Source organism: Bubalus kerabau, chromosome 6 (genome assembly GCF_029407905.1).
Source record: "Bubalus kerabau isolate K-KA32 ecotype Philippines breed swamp buffalo chromosome 6, PCC_UOA_SB_1v2, whole genome shotgun sequence".
Lineage (NCBI taxonomy): Eukaryota > Metazoa > Chordata > Mammalia > Artiodactyla > Bovidae > Bubalus > Bubalus kerabau.
In genome coordinates, this window is record NC_073629.1 from 119,937,720 (window position 1) to 119,954,424 (window position 16,705).

At 45.0% G+C, this 16,705-nt stretch overlaps 1 pseudogene; it reads right to left on the reverse strand.

Annotated features, from left to right (window-relative positions):
- Positions 1–6,891: 6,891 nt before the first annotated feature.
- LOC129656367 (olfactory receptor 12-like) lies at positions 6,892–7,842 on the reverse strand (annotated as a pseudogene).
- Positions 7,843–16,705: the final 8,863 nt, after the last annotated feature.

Genomic DNA, 16,705 nt, shown 5'->3' on the forward strand with positions numbered 1-16,705 from the left:
TGGGGTTTCCTAAGGATTGACTACCCTCTTGACTACACATCAAGCTAACAAGTACACCCTCAATGAAGACTCCTTCTTCATGTTCTTCTCATAACCTTGGAGTTTTTACTTTTTCAATAATCACATTGTTAACACATCCAGAATCTACACTGGTGTGTTCTGTGAAGCTGATGCTAATTTTTTCCCAAGCAGAAAAAGTTTACTGAATATCTTGACCTTTCCTTAGTTACTGAAATCATTTTGATTTTAATGTTATTCCTTCAAAATATATAAAACTATCTCTGTTCTCCACATTCTCACTGACAAATGATGTTCCAAAACATATGATTTTTTAAATTTGATAGGTGAAAAATCATATATTATTATTTTGATTGGGATTTTAAAGTTTTGAGTGAAGTTAAAGAAAAGGCAAGAGAGTTCCAGAAAAACATCTATTTCTGCTTTATTGACTATGCCAAAGCCTTTGACTGTGTGGATCACAATAAACTGTGAAAAATTCTGAAAGAGATGGGAATACCAGACCACCTGACCTGCCTCTTGAGAAACTTATATGCAGGTCAGGAAGCAACAGTTAGAACTGGACATAGAACAACAGACTGGTTCCAAATAGAAAAAGGAGTACATCAAGTCTGTATATTGTCACCCTGCGAATTTAACTTCTATGCAGAGTATATCATGAGAAACGCTGGGCTGGAAGAAGCACAAGCTGGAATCAAGATTGCCGAGAGAAATATCAATAATCTCAGATATGCAGATGACACCACCCTTATGGCAGAAAGTGAAGAGGAACTAAAAAGCCTCTTGATGAAAGTGAAAGAGGAGAGTGAAAAAGTTGGCTTAAAGCTCAACATTCAGAAAACGAAGATCATGGCATCTGGTCCCATCACTTGATGGCAAATAGATGGGGAAACAGTGGAAACAGTGTCAGACTTTATTTTTTGAGGTTCCAAAATCACTGCAGATGGTGACTGCAGCCATGAAATTAAAAGACGCCTACTCCTTGGAAGAAAAGTTATGACCAACCTAGATAGCATATTAAAAAGCAGAGACATTACTTTGCCAACAAAGGTTCGTCTAGTCAAGGCTATGGTTTTTCCTGTGGTCAGGTATGGATGTGAGAGTTGGACTGTGAAGAAAGCTGAGTGCTGAAGAACTGATGCTTTTGAACTGTGGTGTTGGAGAAGACTCTTGAGAGTCCCTTGGACTGCAAGGGGATCCAACCAGTCCATTCTGAAGGAGATCAGCCCTGGGATCTCTTTGGAAGGAATGATGCTAAAGCTGAAACTCCAGTACTTTGGCCACCTCATTTGAAGAGTTGACTCATTGGAAAAGACCCTGATGCTGGGAGGGATTGGGGACAAGAGAAGGGGACGACAGAGGATGAAATGGCTGGATGGCATCACTGACTCGATGGACCTGAGTCTGAGTGAACTCCGGGAGTTGGTGATGGACAGGGAGGCCTGGCGTGATGCGATTCATGAGGTCACAAAGAGTCGGACACGAGTGAGCAACTGAACTGAACTGAACTGATATGTGTTAGTCATCACTGTTTCCTATTAATGCAACTGAAAAGGAAAAATTTAAAAATACAGTATTATATCTTATAGTAGTGTTATTACTTTATTCATATTAATAACAAAATCCTGTTAAAATTTTACTACATTTTAAAAAATTATTAAAATATAGTTGATTTATTGGAAAAGACTCTGATGCTGGGAGGGATTGGAGGCAAGAGGAGAAAGGGACGACAGAGGATGAGATGGCTGGATGGCATCACTGACTCGTTGGACATGAGTTTGAGTGAACTCCAGGAGTAGGTGATGGACAGGGAGGCCTGGCGTGCTGCGATTCATGGGGTCACAGAGAGTCGGACATGACTGAGTGACTGATCTGATCTGATAATGTATTCTTTTCAAGTGCACAATAAAATGGTTCAGGTATACATATATATATATATATATATATATATATATATATATAGTTTTTTACATTTTCTTCCATTATAGGTTATTATAAGGTATTGCTGAGAGAAATAGCAATAACCTCAGATATGCAGATGACACCATCTTTATGGTAGAAAGCAAAGAGGAACTGAAGAGCCTCTTGATGAAAATGAAAGACGAGAGTGAAAAAGTTGGCTTAAAACTCAACATTCAAAAAACTAAGATCATGGCATCCGGTCCCATCACTTCATGGCAAATAGACGGGAAACAATGGAAACAGGGAGAAACTTTATTTTTTGGGCTCCAAAGTCACTGCAGATAGTGACTGAAGCCTTGAAATTAAAAGATGCTTACACCTTGTAAGAAAAGTTACGACCAACCTAGACAGCATATTAAAAAGCAGAGACATTACTTTGCCAACAAAGGTCTGTCTAGTCAAAGTAATTGCTTTTCCAGTAGTCATGTATGGATGTGAGAGTTGGACTATAAAGAAAGTTGAGCACCAAGGAATTGACGCTTTCAAACTGTGGTGTTGGAGAAGACTCTTGAGAGTTCCTTGGACTGCAAGGAGATCCAACCAGTCAACCCTAAAGGAAATCAGTCCTGAATATGCATTGGAAGGACTGATGCTGAAGCTGAAGCTCCAATATTTTGGCCACCTGATGCGAAGAACTGACTCATTTGAAAAGGCCCTGATGCTGGGAAAGATTGAAGACAGGAGGAGAAGGGGATGACAGAGGATACGATGGTTGGATGGCATCACTAACTTGATGGACATGCATTTGAGCAAGCTCTAGTAACTGGTGATGGACAAGGAAACCTGGCATGCTGCAGTCCATGGGTTGCAGAAAGTCGGACACGACTGAGCAACTGAACTGAACTGAACAAGGTATAAAGTGTATTTCCTTGTGCCATACAGTAGGTCCTTGTTGATTATTTATTTTATATATAGTAGTGTGTATATTTTAATCCCAAACTAATTTATCTTTCTCCCTCACTCTCTTTTGGTAACCACAAATTTGTTTTCTATGTCTTTGAGTCTATTTCCGTTTTGTAAATAAGTTCATTAGTATCCTTCTTTTAGATTCCACATATAGGTGACATCATATAATATTTTTCTTTCTCTATCTGTCTTACTCCACTCAGTATGACCATCTCTAGGTCCATCCATGTTGCTGCAATGGTGTTATTTCATTCTTTTTTATAGTGTGTTAGTCACTCAGTTGTGTCCAACTCTTTGTGACCCTATGGACTGTAGCCCACCAGTCTCCTCTGTCCATGGAACTCTCCAGACAAGAATACTGGAGTGGGTTGCCATTCTCTTCTCCAGGGGGGTCTTCAGACCCAGGGATCGAAACTGGGTCTCCTGCATTACAGGCAAATTCTTCACCAGCTGAGTAACATTACATTGTATATATGTACCGCCTCTTCTTTATCCATTCATCTGTCAGTGGCTGCTTCCTGGCTATTGTGAACAGTGCTGCTATGAACATTTGGGTGCATACATCTTTTCAAATTATATTTTTCTCTAGATATATTCCCAGAAGTGGGATTGCAGGGTCATAAGTTATAATGAAGACAATTTGACTATAATTATTGTTGATCATTAAGTTTTTCGTTGTGATAGCTTTTCTTAGTGTCCCACAATGATTTATTTCATAAGCTCTCTTTTCTCTATCCATGGATTGTCCTTTGCCGGGAGCCAGAGTGAGGAGCTCCGCCCGAGGCAAAGGTCATGAGGAAGGAGGTTCGGCATACGCAAAGGTGGGATCGAGCCTCAGGAGTCCCCCTGGATATTCTCGAGCATCTACCCCCAAAACCAGAGTCTGCCTACTTTATTGCTTTGTGCTCTCACCTCTGACTTTACGGGGGCTGTCCCCCACCACCATCTCACTCTCTCTAAAAAGAGTTAACTTACAGCTCCAGTTAATAAGTTCCTGGGCATTAGGAGTGTTTGAATCCAAACCCCTCAGATAGCTCTCTAACTCGCCTGACAAGTTTACCTGGACTCCTACAGCTATGCATACGATTGTTTACAGTCTCTCAGCCTTGAGAGGCACAGGAAGCTTAAGATATTCAAACAGCTTAGAGCCTCTCAGAGAGTTAGAAACTGTCAGAATAAAACTAGTAAAAGATTTCATTGATGAGCCAATGCTTGATGCCAAGTTTCCACATCCCCTGTATTGTATCCTTGAATGTGTATTAATTAATATAGTTGGTATGTAGAAAAAATAAGTAGTGGCCTTGGTGTTAGTAACTTTAGACCCTTAAGGTAATAAATTCTTTCCTTTGTTGTAAACCCACTGCACCTCTGCCCTATAGGAATGCAACTTTATCTAACACCTTTGGAGGATGGCGCCAAACCTTAAAATAATTACTCTTAGAGAAAACAAGTCTTACGGTTGACAAACCTTTGTCAAGAGTCATAAAATGTTAATAGGCCTTCTGGCCAGAAGATGATGTAAATCACCTAGACCATTTATATACAATAAATTTGCAGGAAAGAAACCCTGGTTTCGATAAGGATCAAAGACTGCTGACTTTGCATGATTTCACACCTCCATTATCCTCTATGTGCAACTTAGGGTATAAAAGCCCCTGTTAAAATAAAGCTACGGGCCTTGCTCACCGAAGCTTGGTCTCCCCATGTCATTCTTTCTTTCACATTCTGGCTGAGTCTCCATCTGGAGCGTGGAGGTCCTCTGCGACCATTTATTTGCCTGGGCTTCTAAGACCCACTCGAGAAGGTGCCTAAGGTGGGGCACCTTCCACTATTCAAGAGGGCAACTGTGGCCTTCATGGTCAGAGCTAACCTGATGTCACAGGCTATATTGATTTTCTGCATAAACCAAGCTACTCAGCCTCTTTTCTCCACTGAATTTTTCTACTGAGCTATACTCATTCTATTACTCTTTATATCTTTGATGACTATTTAAATAAAGCCAGTGTAATCGCTGATGCCGTCTCCCCTTCGAACTCCCTGGATCAGCTGGGGCTGGACCTCGGCAGTCCTTCTTTGCAGAGTAAACACCTAAAAGGAGATGGAGGTGGGTGAACATCATATCAAGGCTGTAACTGCTTCCATCTCCAGCCAAGTAGTGCTGGTTTGTGCTGCTAGATCTTCTGATTTTCAAATGAAATGGAAGTTCAGATTTCACATGTGCTTCCCCATTATTTTTGTTGTTGGGAACCAACACGAAATGGAATTTTTAAAAACTTCTGCAGCTCACCTATAACAAAGAGAAAAATACCGTGTTTATACAAGTCATCTTGCTAAGCATGTTTAGAGCTACAAAAACACAAAATTAGAATATCAGCTTTCATAACATGGGAGTTGAAACTGTTTATAAAGCAAGCGGACTTTACACAACCAAAAAAGAAATTTCTGGCACAGAAGAAAGTCTTAAGGCCTTCCTGATAAGTATAGAGAAAAAACGAAAAAAAGGAATTAAAGGGAAGTTAATAAGTATAAAGGACAGATATGTAAAATTCAATATAAAATTAACTAACTTTGATAGAGAAAAACCAACAGTGGAAGAGAAAATATCTTCAAAAACAGAATAGAAGAGAGTCTTAGAGCATTGAAGAAGGAATCCCATTGGCAATGTGTTTTTTGGGAGGGAGGGTGTTGCATAACAATGAACTCCAAAACCCATCCTGACTAAGCATCATCATGTGGACGAAGAGAGGGAGGAGGAAGTTTTAAATACACAAGAAGATGAGCACACGGTGTAATAAGCCCCAATTACTCATTGCCCAGCTTTAATAGCCATAAACTCTTGGCCAGTCTTGTCCATCCTCTACCCTACTCCCATATCCCCTGTATTATTTTGAAGTAAGTATTAAACAAATAGGGTTTCAGTTATAAGAATTTCAGCATGCATCTCTAAAAGAAAAGAATATCCAAAATAAATAAATTTTTTAATATCATCAAATATAAGCTGTTGCTTGAATGCCTATCTCATAAATGTAATAAATGCTTTTAAATGGCATTTATTTTAATTGGTATCAAAACAGATGCTCTCTGTGATTGGCTCAATGTCTCTAAGTCCCAGCTAAGAGGGCGGGCTTCCTCTCTGTGTCTCTCCTCTCTGTGTCTCTCCTCTCTGTGTCTCTCTTCTCTCTGTGTCTCTGTCTCAGTTCCTCCCCCGTCCTCCTTCTCCCAAACTTCTCCAGGTCCTCCCCCTTTTCCTCCTCCTCGCTCTCCTTCTCATCCCCCTCCTCCCGTTCTCCTCCTCTCCCTCCCCCTTTGCCCTCTTCTTCACCCTCCTCATCCTCTTTCTTCTTCTATGACTTCATCTAGACTACCTGTGGCACAGCCTGCCTTTCAAGTTCCCATTTCTACAAAATTGCTCCCATCAGTAAACCACTCAGCCTCAAGAGATTCATGTATCAGCCATGAATGGAAAGGTCTTGTCATGTAGAGTTGAGGTAGAGAATGTAGCCTGTTTCTATGACTCCTACCTATCCTACTTATATGACTCTGGTGTGTTGTGCTAGTCGCCAGTCTTGCCCAACTCTATGTGATCCCATCAATTGTCTCCTCTGTCCATGGAATTCTCCAGGCAAGAATACTGGAGTGGGTTGCCATTCCCTTCTCCAGGGGATCTTCCTGAGCCAGGGGTCCTACCCAGGTCTCCTGCATTACAGGCAGACTCTTTACCATCTGGGCCACCAGGAAAGTCATGACTCTACTGACTATATTACCCTAGCTTCAAGATTAGGGTCTTCATCATCATGAACCATTAATTATCTGATGGCAAAGATTTTGCCACTCACCCTTGAAATGGGCGACCCATGATTTGTTTCCAGAAAGGGTTGAATGAAATGCTGGGTGAAAGAATGAATTAGATGAATAAAGAATGAATTCCTCAGGCCAAACCCAGTGCCTCCCCTCAAGCCCTCTTGTCCAGCCCTCAGGACACTGGATCTCTCTGTCCACCTTCCATCACATGGCTGTGTGCTTCTGGCCCAGTCTCCACAGGGCATCCCTCACATCCTTGTTTCTGAGACTGTAGATGAGGGGATTCAGCATCGGGATGACCAGGGTGTAGAAGACAGAGACCACCTTGCCCTGCTCCATGGACTGCACAGCTCCCGGCTGGGCATATATGACAAAAAGGGTCCCATAAAAGAGGGACATGGCTGTCATGTGGGAGCCACAGGTGGAGAAGAGCTTGCGTCTCCCTCCACCTGAGCGCATCCTCAGGATGGTCACTGTGATGTAGCCATAGGAGGTGAGGACCACAAGTATGGTACCCACAATTATGAGGCCACAGAGGCCAAACATAACCAGCTCACTGATGGTAGTGTCAGCACAGGCAAGCTTGAGCAGAGGCGGCACATCACAGTGGAAGTGGTCGATGTGGTTGGAGCTGCAGAACGGGAGAGTGAATGTGAAGCTGGCCTGCAGGATGGAGTTGAAGGAGCCCCCACAGTAGCAGCCCAGCATCAGGAGGGTACAAACCAAGGGGCGTATGGAGATGGGGTAGCGCAGGGGGCTGCAGATGGCCATGAAGCGGTCATAGGCCATCACGGCCAAGAGGAATCCCTCAGTGGTGATCATGGTGGAGAAGAAGAAGAACTAGGTGGCACATCCTGCAAAGGTGATGACCTTGGTCGACGACATTAAGTCAAACAGGGCCTTGGGGTAGATGACAGATGAGTAGCACAAGTCCAGGAAGGAGAGGTTCTTGAGGAAGAAGTACATTGGGGAGTGCAGACGGGCATCCAGCATAATGACCACGATCATGGTGAGGTTCCCTAGGACGTCCACCAAGTACAGAACAAGGAACAGAGCAAACAGCAGGGACTGGGTCTGTGGGCCACCCCCAAACCCCTCCAGCACAAACTCCTGCAGAGGCATCACTGAGAGGTTTCCGTTCCCATAGGGTGACATGGCTCTCAGCTAGGCAACAAGCGGCAGACAGCAGAAAGCAAGTGGGAGGCAATGAGAAGGAGCAGGTCAAGGTCACAAGGTTGTATTCTTTTGGAGAACAGGATCCCCTCAGTGACCCACTGCCCCATGGCCAAGGGACAACTAGATACCCACCCTTCTTCTAGGTGAGCTCCAGCTGACCTGAAACATAAACATTTCCTCTAATTCACCAATTCCTAAGTATGCCTGGACCATAAATAAGGCCAGGAGCCAAAGAATTGATACTTTTGAATTGTGGCGCTGCAGAAGACTCTTGAGAGTCCCTTGGGCTGCAAGGAGATCAAACCAGTCAATCCTAAAAGAAATCAACCCTCAATATGCATTGGAAGAACTGACGCTGAAACTCCAATACTTTGGCCACCTGATGCAAAGAGCCAAGTCATTGGAAAAGACGCTGAGGCTGGGAAAGGTTGAAGGCAGGAGGAGAAGGGGGCAACAGAGGATGAGATGGTTGGATGGTATCACCAACTCAATGGACATGAGTTTGAGCAAACCCCATGAGATAGTGGAGGATAAGGAAGCCTGGCGTGCTGCAGTCCATAGAGTCGCAAGGAGTTGGACATGACTTAGTGACTGAATAGCAACGACAAAGTATGATAGGAGCGCTCACTCTGTGGAGGACGCCCAGTGTTTGGTAAGAGATGGTGAGAAAGTCAATTCCTAGGCAGGTTGATAAGAAGTCTGGGGTCCCTGAGGAGGAGAGAGGGGTCTGGGGCTCTCAAAGAGGAGTTAGGGTTCTGGAATTCTCAAGGAGGAGGAAAGGACAAACACTTTTTTCCTACATGCCTTAGTAAAGGTTATATAACAACAGTGTATCCTGCTTGAGAAACTTGAGGACAGTTTCCCCTTCCTGAAAACCTTCTGGCTGAGCCTGTTATCTTAAAAATGTAAATTATGAGAGTGGGTCTAGTAAGATCCTTACAACCTTGAGACATTCTTTTGATTTATTGTAAAACCAATATAAAAGTACATAACTCCCTTGCTTAGACTAGCGAGGGGGCACTCTCCATCCCCCTTCTGATGTCTATGTCAGAACCTTCCTCTGGCCCTTTTCTTACTTTAATAAAACTACACAAAAGCTCTTTAGTGGTCAAGGCTGGCCCCTGGTCCCAAAGCTAAATCTTCTTCTTCAGAGATCATGAATCCGACATTGTTCACTGTAAGCTATCATTTTGGGGGCTCATCCAGGATCTTCAGGACAACATAAGAACTCTCAGAGCTCTAGACTCTCTGCTTTCTCAGTATGCACGTTTTCTGTTTTACTTAACTAACTCTTCTGTGTGCTTTTGTGAATGAATGACATGCCCCACGTGAAGCAAGTGATGAACTCTGCTCTGTGGTTTCACAGTGCTGTGTAATGACTGATGGAAGCCCCAGAAAGGGGAACCTTGTCAGGGGTTTATATCGACCTGCCAATGCCAAGAGACACCAAACATCCCTGCGAGGGGAGTGGCCAGAAATGTGCAAAGCATGTGGACCAAACTTTCCATTCTCAGTCACCTTTTCCTGGTCTCTTTGACCATTTTGTAATTGCATGGGGAATTAAACTTACTAAGATAATCTGTCAGATCATAAACGTTCAAGTGACTTGTGATCCATGCTGCTATTGTGTACTTTTACTTAGACCCCCCCTGTATGGATGTGCTTAGCCTTGCTAGAAAGTTACTAGGAGCATATATGGAGCGAGAGGGAACTCTAGCTCCAGCAGCATGTTCGGGAACTATGCAGAAATCTAGCTCCAGGAATATCTCTCAGGCTAGAGGTTACTCCCTTGGCTGTCTGCCTCAGGGGCCAGAGTCCTAAAAGTGAGTCTTTGTCATGGCTGTGCCTCCACCCTATGTGGATAGAAGCGCTGCTGGTGACCATGAGGTTTTTGAGGACACAGACCAGGAATTGCAGGATCTGGTCAGATTGGAAGTGCAATGGGCTTCTTCCTTTGCTAGTGCTGTTAGTGGACTAGGGGAGGCTCTGTGGTGGCTTTGTCTCAACTCCTTAGATTTTCTTTTTGTGGAATCTGTGGAAATGAACTGGAAGGATTGGTCCTAGTAGCTTGAGGACAAAATTCACGTTTTCCTCACTGGCCGACCCTCCATCACCTCTTTTACTATCACGAATACTAGCGTGGTGATACTCAGAAGGGACGTCTTGATCGTTGTTCATCCCTTCGTGACTCACCGCTTCTACTGCAGTCAGGATTGTATTCAGGAATGTGAATGGGCACATGGAACACTGATGCTTCCCATAGGAGTCCTAGCTTGGGCAACATTCCGGGACAGCTACTCTGTTGCATTCTGGGTGGCAGCAGAGAAAAGGACAAGTGAAACAAAGATCTTGGTGGTAAGGAGCTAGAAATCAATCTGGGATGCCATCAGGTCTACCCCTGGTGCATCTCCACCCCTCCTCAGTGGAAGAACCAGGAGGGATGAGTAAGGCACCTGTGTGGGTAAGGGACAGACTACGTCTAACCAGGGAAAAAAATCCTCAGTGGAAAGTCTGTCTACACCCACATTTAGAGCGGCAGGGATGCCTCTGATGGAAAGAAGCCATGGCTGTGGATGCTTCTTTTTCCTCTCTTACAGATGGGAGCTAGCAGTTCCAAAACCACTCCTTTAAAACGTATTAAAAAAAAAAAAAAAAAAAAAAAAACTGGGACGAGTTTGATCCCTACAATTTAAAAAGACATACCTCATCTTCTCCTGTGATATTGAATGGGCTCAGTATCCTTTGGAAGACAGGGAACACTGGCCGGTTAAAGGGTCTCTCAATTATGACACTGTTTTACAACTAGACCAGTTCTGTAGAAAACAAGAGAAAAGGGGTAGAAGTACCATATGTGTGGCTCTTTATCTCTCTCTGAGATATTCAAGACTTGGGTCCCAAGGGTGCAGATTTGGGTGTGAAACCTTCAGTTCCCCCCAGTCCTCTTACTTTGCCCCTGCATCTGGGGTTCCCAACTGAACAGGCTGAGAATCAGGACACCCTTCCAGGAGGGGTTGCTTCAGTCTAGGTAGAAATTCACACAGTTCCAATTGTGGTCATGACTATTTAGAGGATCCAAAAAGTACATAGAAGTCTTTATGGGACTAACTTTACTTTATGAGCTTACTTAGAGAGATATAATACATGTCTTGGGACAGATGCTGACTCCTGACTTGAGAGCTCGAGTTCTGAGGGAAGCTACTACTTTTGGAGATGAATGGCTTGAACCTGAGATAAGGGGAAAGAGGGAACATGAAATAGGCCTCCCCCCTACTGGGAGCCAAGCAGTTCCCACGACAGAGCCAGACTGGGACTATAACATGGCTAACTGGGATCAGAATCACTTTGCCAGACATATTCTTGAGGGATTCAAGCAAATACATACTAAGACTTTATGCTAAACTGGCTGACATAGAGCAGGATGAGAAGGAAACTCCTGGCAAATTCCTAGATAATTATGGGAGGCTCTCTGCAAGTTTACTGATGTTGATCCTGAAACTGCAGAGGAGGAATGATCTTAAAAGACAGATTTCTCACTGATTTGGTTCCAGATATCTGCTGTAAGTTACACAAACAGGCATTCAGACCAAATCAGCCTTTAGAAAAACTGTTGCAGCCGGCTCAGACAGTATATTACAGTAGAGAAATGAGGATAAACGACAACAGACAAGAACCAAAGAAAAGACCCAGGCTCTAGTGATGGCTGTGAGAACTGCTATGAATCAACCTGAAGAGAAAAGTGCCCAGAGGGACCCAGGTGAAAAGGGGCGGACTTGTTATCACTGTGGAGAGGAGGGGCATCTCAAGCGGGATTGCCCTCAGGCATCTACGCCGCCCCTGGCTCCATGTCTGGTCTGCAAAGGACCACGCTGGAGGAGAAACTGCCCTCTGAGGCATAGGCCCTAGGAGTCAGACTTTCAGGACAATCAGGACTGAAGCTGCCCAGGGTCCCCACACAACCCCCCCATCCTAACAGCCCTTGAGGAACCCTGGGTATTAATAACTGTGGAGGGCCAATCAGTCAATTTTCTTTTGGACACTGGGGCAAATTTCTCTGTCCTCACTGAAGCCCCTGGCCTGCTTTCCTTCCAATCCACTACTGTCATGGGACTATCTGGACAAGCCAAATGTTATTATTTCAGTCATCCTTTAAGCTGCAACTTGGACTCTGTACTATTTTCTCGAGTTCCCATTCATGCTGGAGTCTCCCTCACCCTTTCTGGGGAGGGATACACTGAGCAAGGTCCAGGCTTCTGTTTTCATAAATGTGGAGCCTGCTCCTTTTCTCCCATTAATTGAACAAAATGTAAATCCTAAAGTGTGGGCTGATGGAAAAACTGTGTGTCGAGCACAAAATGCTGTTCCTGTCTTTATCAAGCTCAAAGACACTCACCTATTTCCACATCAAAAGCAGTACCCACTGAAAGTTTAAAGAAGGGTTAAAACCCATCACTGAGAATTTAAAGGAGCGGGGGCTATTAATTCCCTGTAACAGTCCATGCAACACTCCTATTTTGGGTATAGAAAAATCAAATGATAAATGGAGATTAGTTTTATGAAAAATAAGATTTATGAATAATCTCATTATCTCATAATAAGATTTATGAATAATAAATGAGGCTGTGGTTCCTTTTACTCATGTGCCAAAATCAAATGGATTTTCCTGCTCACAGGTCTGGGTAGACACTTTTACTGGGTGGACTGAGGCCTTTCCCTGCTGTAGTGAACAGGCTAAGGAGTTATACAGATTTTAATCCCTGAAATTATTCCCAGGTTCCGACTGCTGCAGAGCCTCCAGAGTGACTATGGCTCCACCTTAGAGCTGCTGTGAGTCAGCGGGCGTCGAAAGCTTTAGGAATAGAATACTACTTATACTATTACTGGAGACCCAGTCCTCAGGAAAGGTTGAAAAATCTAATGACATTATGAAGAGACATCTGCACAAATTAACTCAAGAGACACAGGAAAATGGGCTTAAAATTCTACCCATAGCTTTAATGAGGGCTCGAGCTGTCCTCCAAAAGGAGGGACTGTTCCCCTTTGAATGTATTTATGGAAGACCCTTCTTATGCACAGACATTGTTATAGACCCTGAAGCCTCAGAATTAACTATGTGACTCAGCTTTCAGCTTTTCAACCTCCTCACCAATTGATGGCTTCCCATGATGGGTTTCTCCACTTCAAGGGAAGGACTTTCTTCAACTCTGTGAAAACCTTCACCACCAACAACAATCATATGTGATGCCTCTTCTTGATCTGATGGCATCTAACAATCCTAAGATGGACTGGTATAACTTAACTAAGGACATAATGTGACTTTTAATTTTAGAGTTAAAATGTTATGTTTTAACTTGGTTTAATGACTATTTTGCCTTACATCTGTAACTGTAAAGTGGGGTCTGTTTCTAAGCGTCTGAAAGCTTCTAAGTTGCAGATGGCTGTCCAGGTAACTACAAGTGCTGCAGCCTCCCCCAGCTATTACTGGGGCCCCTGGTCAAAGACCCTGCTATGAGGGTTAGCAGAATATGTTGCCTCAACAGTTTAGGGACTATGCTCCTCAACAGCAGGAAGTAGTTATGGAATGAAAACGATGCCCCTTTCCCTTGGAAACATAATTCTCCTAAAATATAAGGGGGGAATGAGAGAGTCAGTTCTTAGGCAGGTTGATAAGAAGTCCAGGGTCCCTGAGGAGGAGAGAAGGGTCTGGGGTTCTCAAAGAGGAGACAGGGGTCTGGAATTCTCAAGGAGGACGGAAGGCCAAACTTATTTTTTTTCTTCTATATTCCTTAGTAAGGATTATATAACAGCAATGTATCCTTCTTGAGGACAGTTTCTCCTTCCTGAAAACCTGGCTAATCCTGTTATCATAAAATATAAATTATGGGAGTGGGTCTAGTAAGATCTTTACAACTTTAACACATTCTTTTGACTTATTGTAATAACTAATTAAAAAAGTATATAACTCCCTTTCTGAGACTAGTAGGGGGGGCACTCTCCATCCCCCTTCTGATGTCTATGTCAGAAACTTTCTCTGGCCCTTTTCTTACTCTAATAAAACTCTGCTACACAAAACTCCTGAGTGATCCAGGCTGGTCCCTGGTCCCGAACTTAAATCTTCTTCTTCAGAGATCATGAATCTGACATCGTTCACCATAGGCTGTCAATGGCTTAAGAGGTCCTGCTGAGCTGAGAGTCTCCAGCATAAAGATAGCTTCCATCTCCTTGCCATTGTTTTGCAGGACATGCTGTCCCTTCTCACGGGGATGGTCCTGAGCTGTGCCATTCCCGCACTGGCTCAGATATCTAATCCTGCACTTCCACCCCTATTTTACTCATTCTTAATTTTAGAAATCATTAAGCACCTGATGCTATCAGGAACTGACCCAGTGATGGTTCTAACTCCAGGCCAGTCCGGGAGCAGATCAGGGACCAGCCCTCACCAGGCTAAAGTGGAGCCCCGTCTGCCTCTCCTGCAGACCCTGAGAGACAGACCCTATGTCTCTCAGCACTTTTGTCTCTGAGATAAGACTGTCGTGGCAAACATCAACAGAGCTTTCCACATTCTTGGGAATCTAAGGGTTCTTTCTTAAAATGCCTAGAAGTTGGACAATTTGTGGAGAGGGGACAGCCCAGCTCCATGGTCTGAGAACAGCAGGACAGAGGCTGGGACACGTTCAGGATGTGAGCAAATCCTCCCTGTCCTTACTCCCATGCCCCTGGTGCCTCGGCACATCCCCTGAAGTGATTGCTTGGAGCCATGGGAGCCACCAACACAGTCACATCTGCCTCAATGTTTGAGTCCTCCTGCTGAGTGCTGCTTCCTGTTCCTGTCACAGCCCAGACCTCCCTTGTCTGCGCTGGACAGGGCTGACCACCACACTCACATGGAGCATGGGGACAAGCTGTATGATGGCCAGAGAAAATGCTTAGAGGAAATCTATCCTAAATAGGAAGGAGTGTGGAAGGCAGGGGACACAGAGCTACGGGGCCCCAAAGAAGTTGAGGCGATTAGTGAGAGGGTGAGGTCAATCAGCTTTAGAGCAGTTTCATATTTTCCAGAGGTGAGATCTTTGCCATCCTGGAACTGGCTGATTTTGGCGGGAGTGAGCTCCCTGGGAGTCAGGGTGTGCAGTTGGAGCCCTGTTGGTTGGGGGCTCCTTGAGGGAGCCGTGACCCTCCCAGCCTGAAGTTCTCTTAGAAGGAGGTCTGAGAAAGTTCACTCTTTCCAACAATAGAAGAGTGGATGACCATGAAGTTTGTCCAGGCTTCCTCTTCTGGCAGACTTGAGTCCAACCCTCACGTGAGAGCAGAGGGGACAGTCTGGCTTGGGGCAGGCAGGGTTCACTGTGATATGTGTTTGGAGCTGCTGCTAAGACCGGAGTTGGTGGTCTGCCCTGTGCTCCATGGCCAACCACCCTGGCCTCCCACCCCTGGCCTGTGCAAGCAGTCACATTCATCATGACCAAGCTTTTCTGTCCAACTCTGCTTACCCCCTGGTCATACGCACAATAGATTCACTGTGACCAGAGGGACTATCTTTTCCCCACCACCCCAGGCTGGCTGTCTGCTCCTGGGGTTCCCAGCTTCCTGTTTCTGGTCTTTGTTTCCCAGGGCTATTTGTCCACCTCAGGAGCCTCGGGTCATCAAAACAGTGACCGTTAGGGTGCCTGGGGCAGCACATGAGGAACAATTTGCATTTTCATCTGGGAAGCCAGTCTCTCAGTTTGCTTTATGGAAACATACTCACACATTCCTTGGCTGTTGAGATGAGCCAGAGTGGCTGCAGTGCTGGCTTCACTGAATCTGTGAGCTGAGCCTGAGAAATGCCTTAAGGGGCTGAATCGGAATAATCCAGTGCTGTCAGAAGCCTCTGCTTGTAATGACTGGGTCCTGAGTGCTTTCCTAGTATACCTAGTTATCATGTGTGTCTGAGGCCCTACAGCAGCAGCAGCATCTAAGACCCGGTCAGAAATGCAAGGTCTCAGGCACTGAATTTAAGATCAAATTTATTCAAGACCCCCTGATTATTTCTACTCTCATTAAAGATAAAATCCACACTTATATAACACCTCCTGATTATTTCCACTCTCATTAAGGTTCAGACCTGTGGCCCTGACTGATCTTGCCCAGTGCAGTGAGAGGTAGGGGGTCGTGTTGTTCGGAGTCCAGGCTCCCAGGACTCACCTGTCAGTGATGCTGCCCACGCCTGCTGAGTGATGACTGCAGCGCTCCTGTGACGTCAGGAGGGGCATGGCTCACCCAGGACCCTGTGCTCCCGGGGAGGACTCCTGACCCAGGTCCGTGCTGACGATAATGACGTGGTGTTGAGGATCCTGCTCCCTCCTTCACCTCTGGCGTCCTGTGCAGGGACATGGGAGTGAGGAGGGGGCAGCAGAGAGCACCTGGGGTACCGGTCAGAGGCAGGCCATGTGCTCCAAGTGCCTGCTGCAGGAAAGTCTTCGGTCTTGGTGTAAGCAGAAGATGAGACTGGCTCAATTCTACCTGTTACCCTCAGCTGGGTAGTATTCATGGCACCTGCATCTTTGGATGACTCTATTCGAAGATGCTCTCCACCTGGCACAGCTGGGATTTGAGGCCTCAAGTGGCCAATTAGCATTTACTTGAGCTCTGAGTACGCTGGGACTCCCAACTCCTTGAGTCCCTGAAAGATGCAATCCTGTGGCTAACCTTCCTTTGATACATCTCAGCCCAAAACAGGAGGAGCAGGAAGCCTGAAATTCCTCTGGGAACACTAGGGTCCACCGGGTGAGAAGCAACTCAGAGGGACCCAGTGGCCCTTCTTGGAAAGGTCTCCTCAGGCTGCAGGTGTGACCTCCTGGCCCAC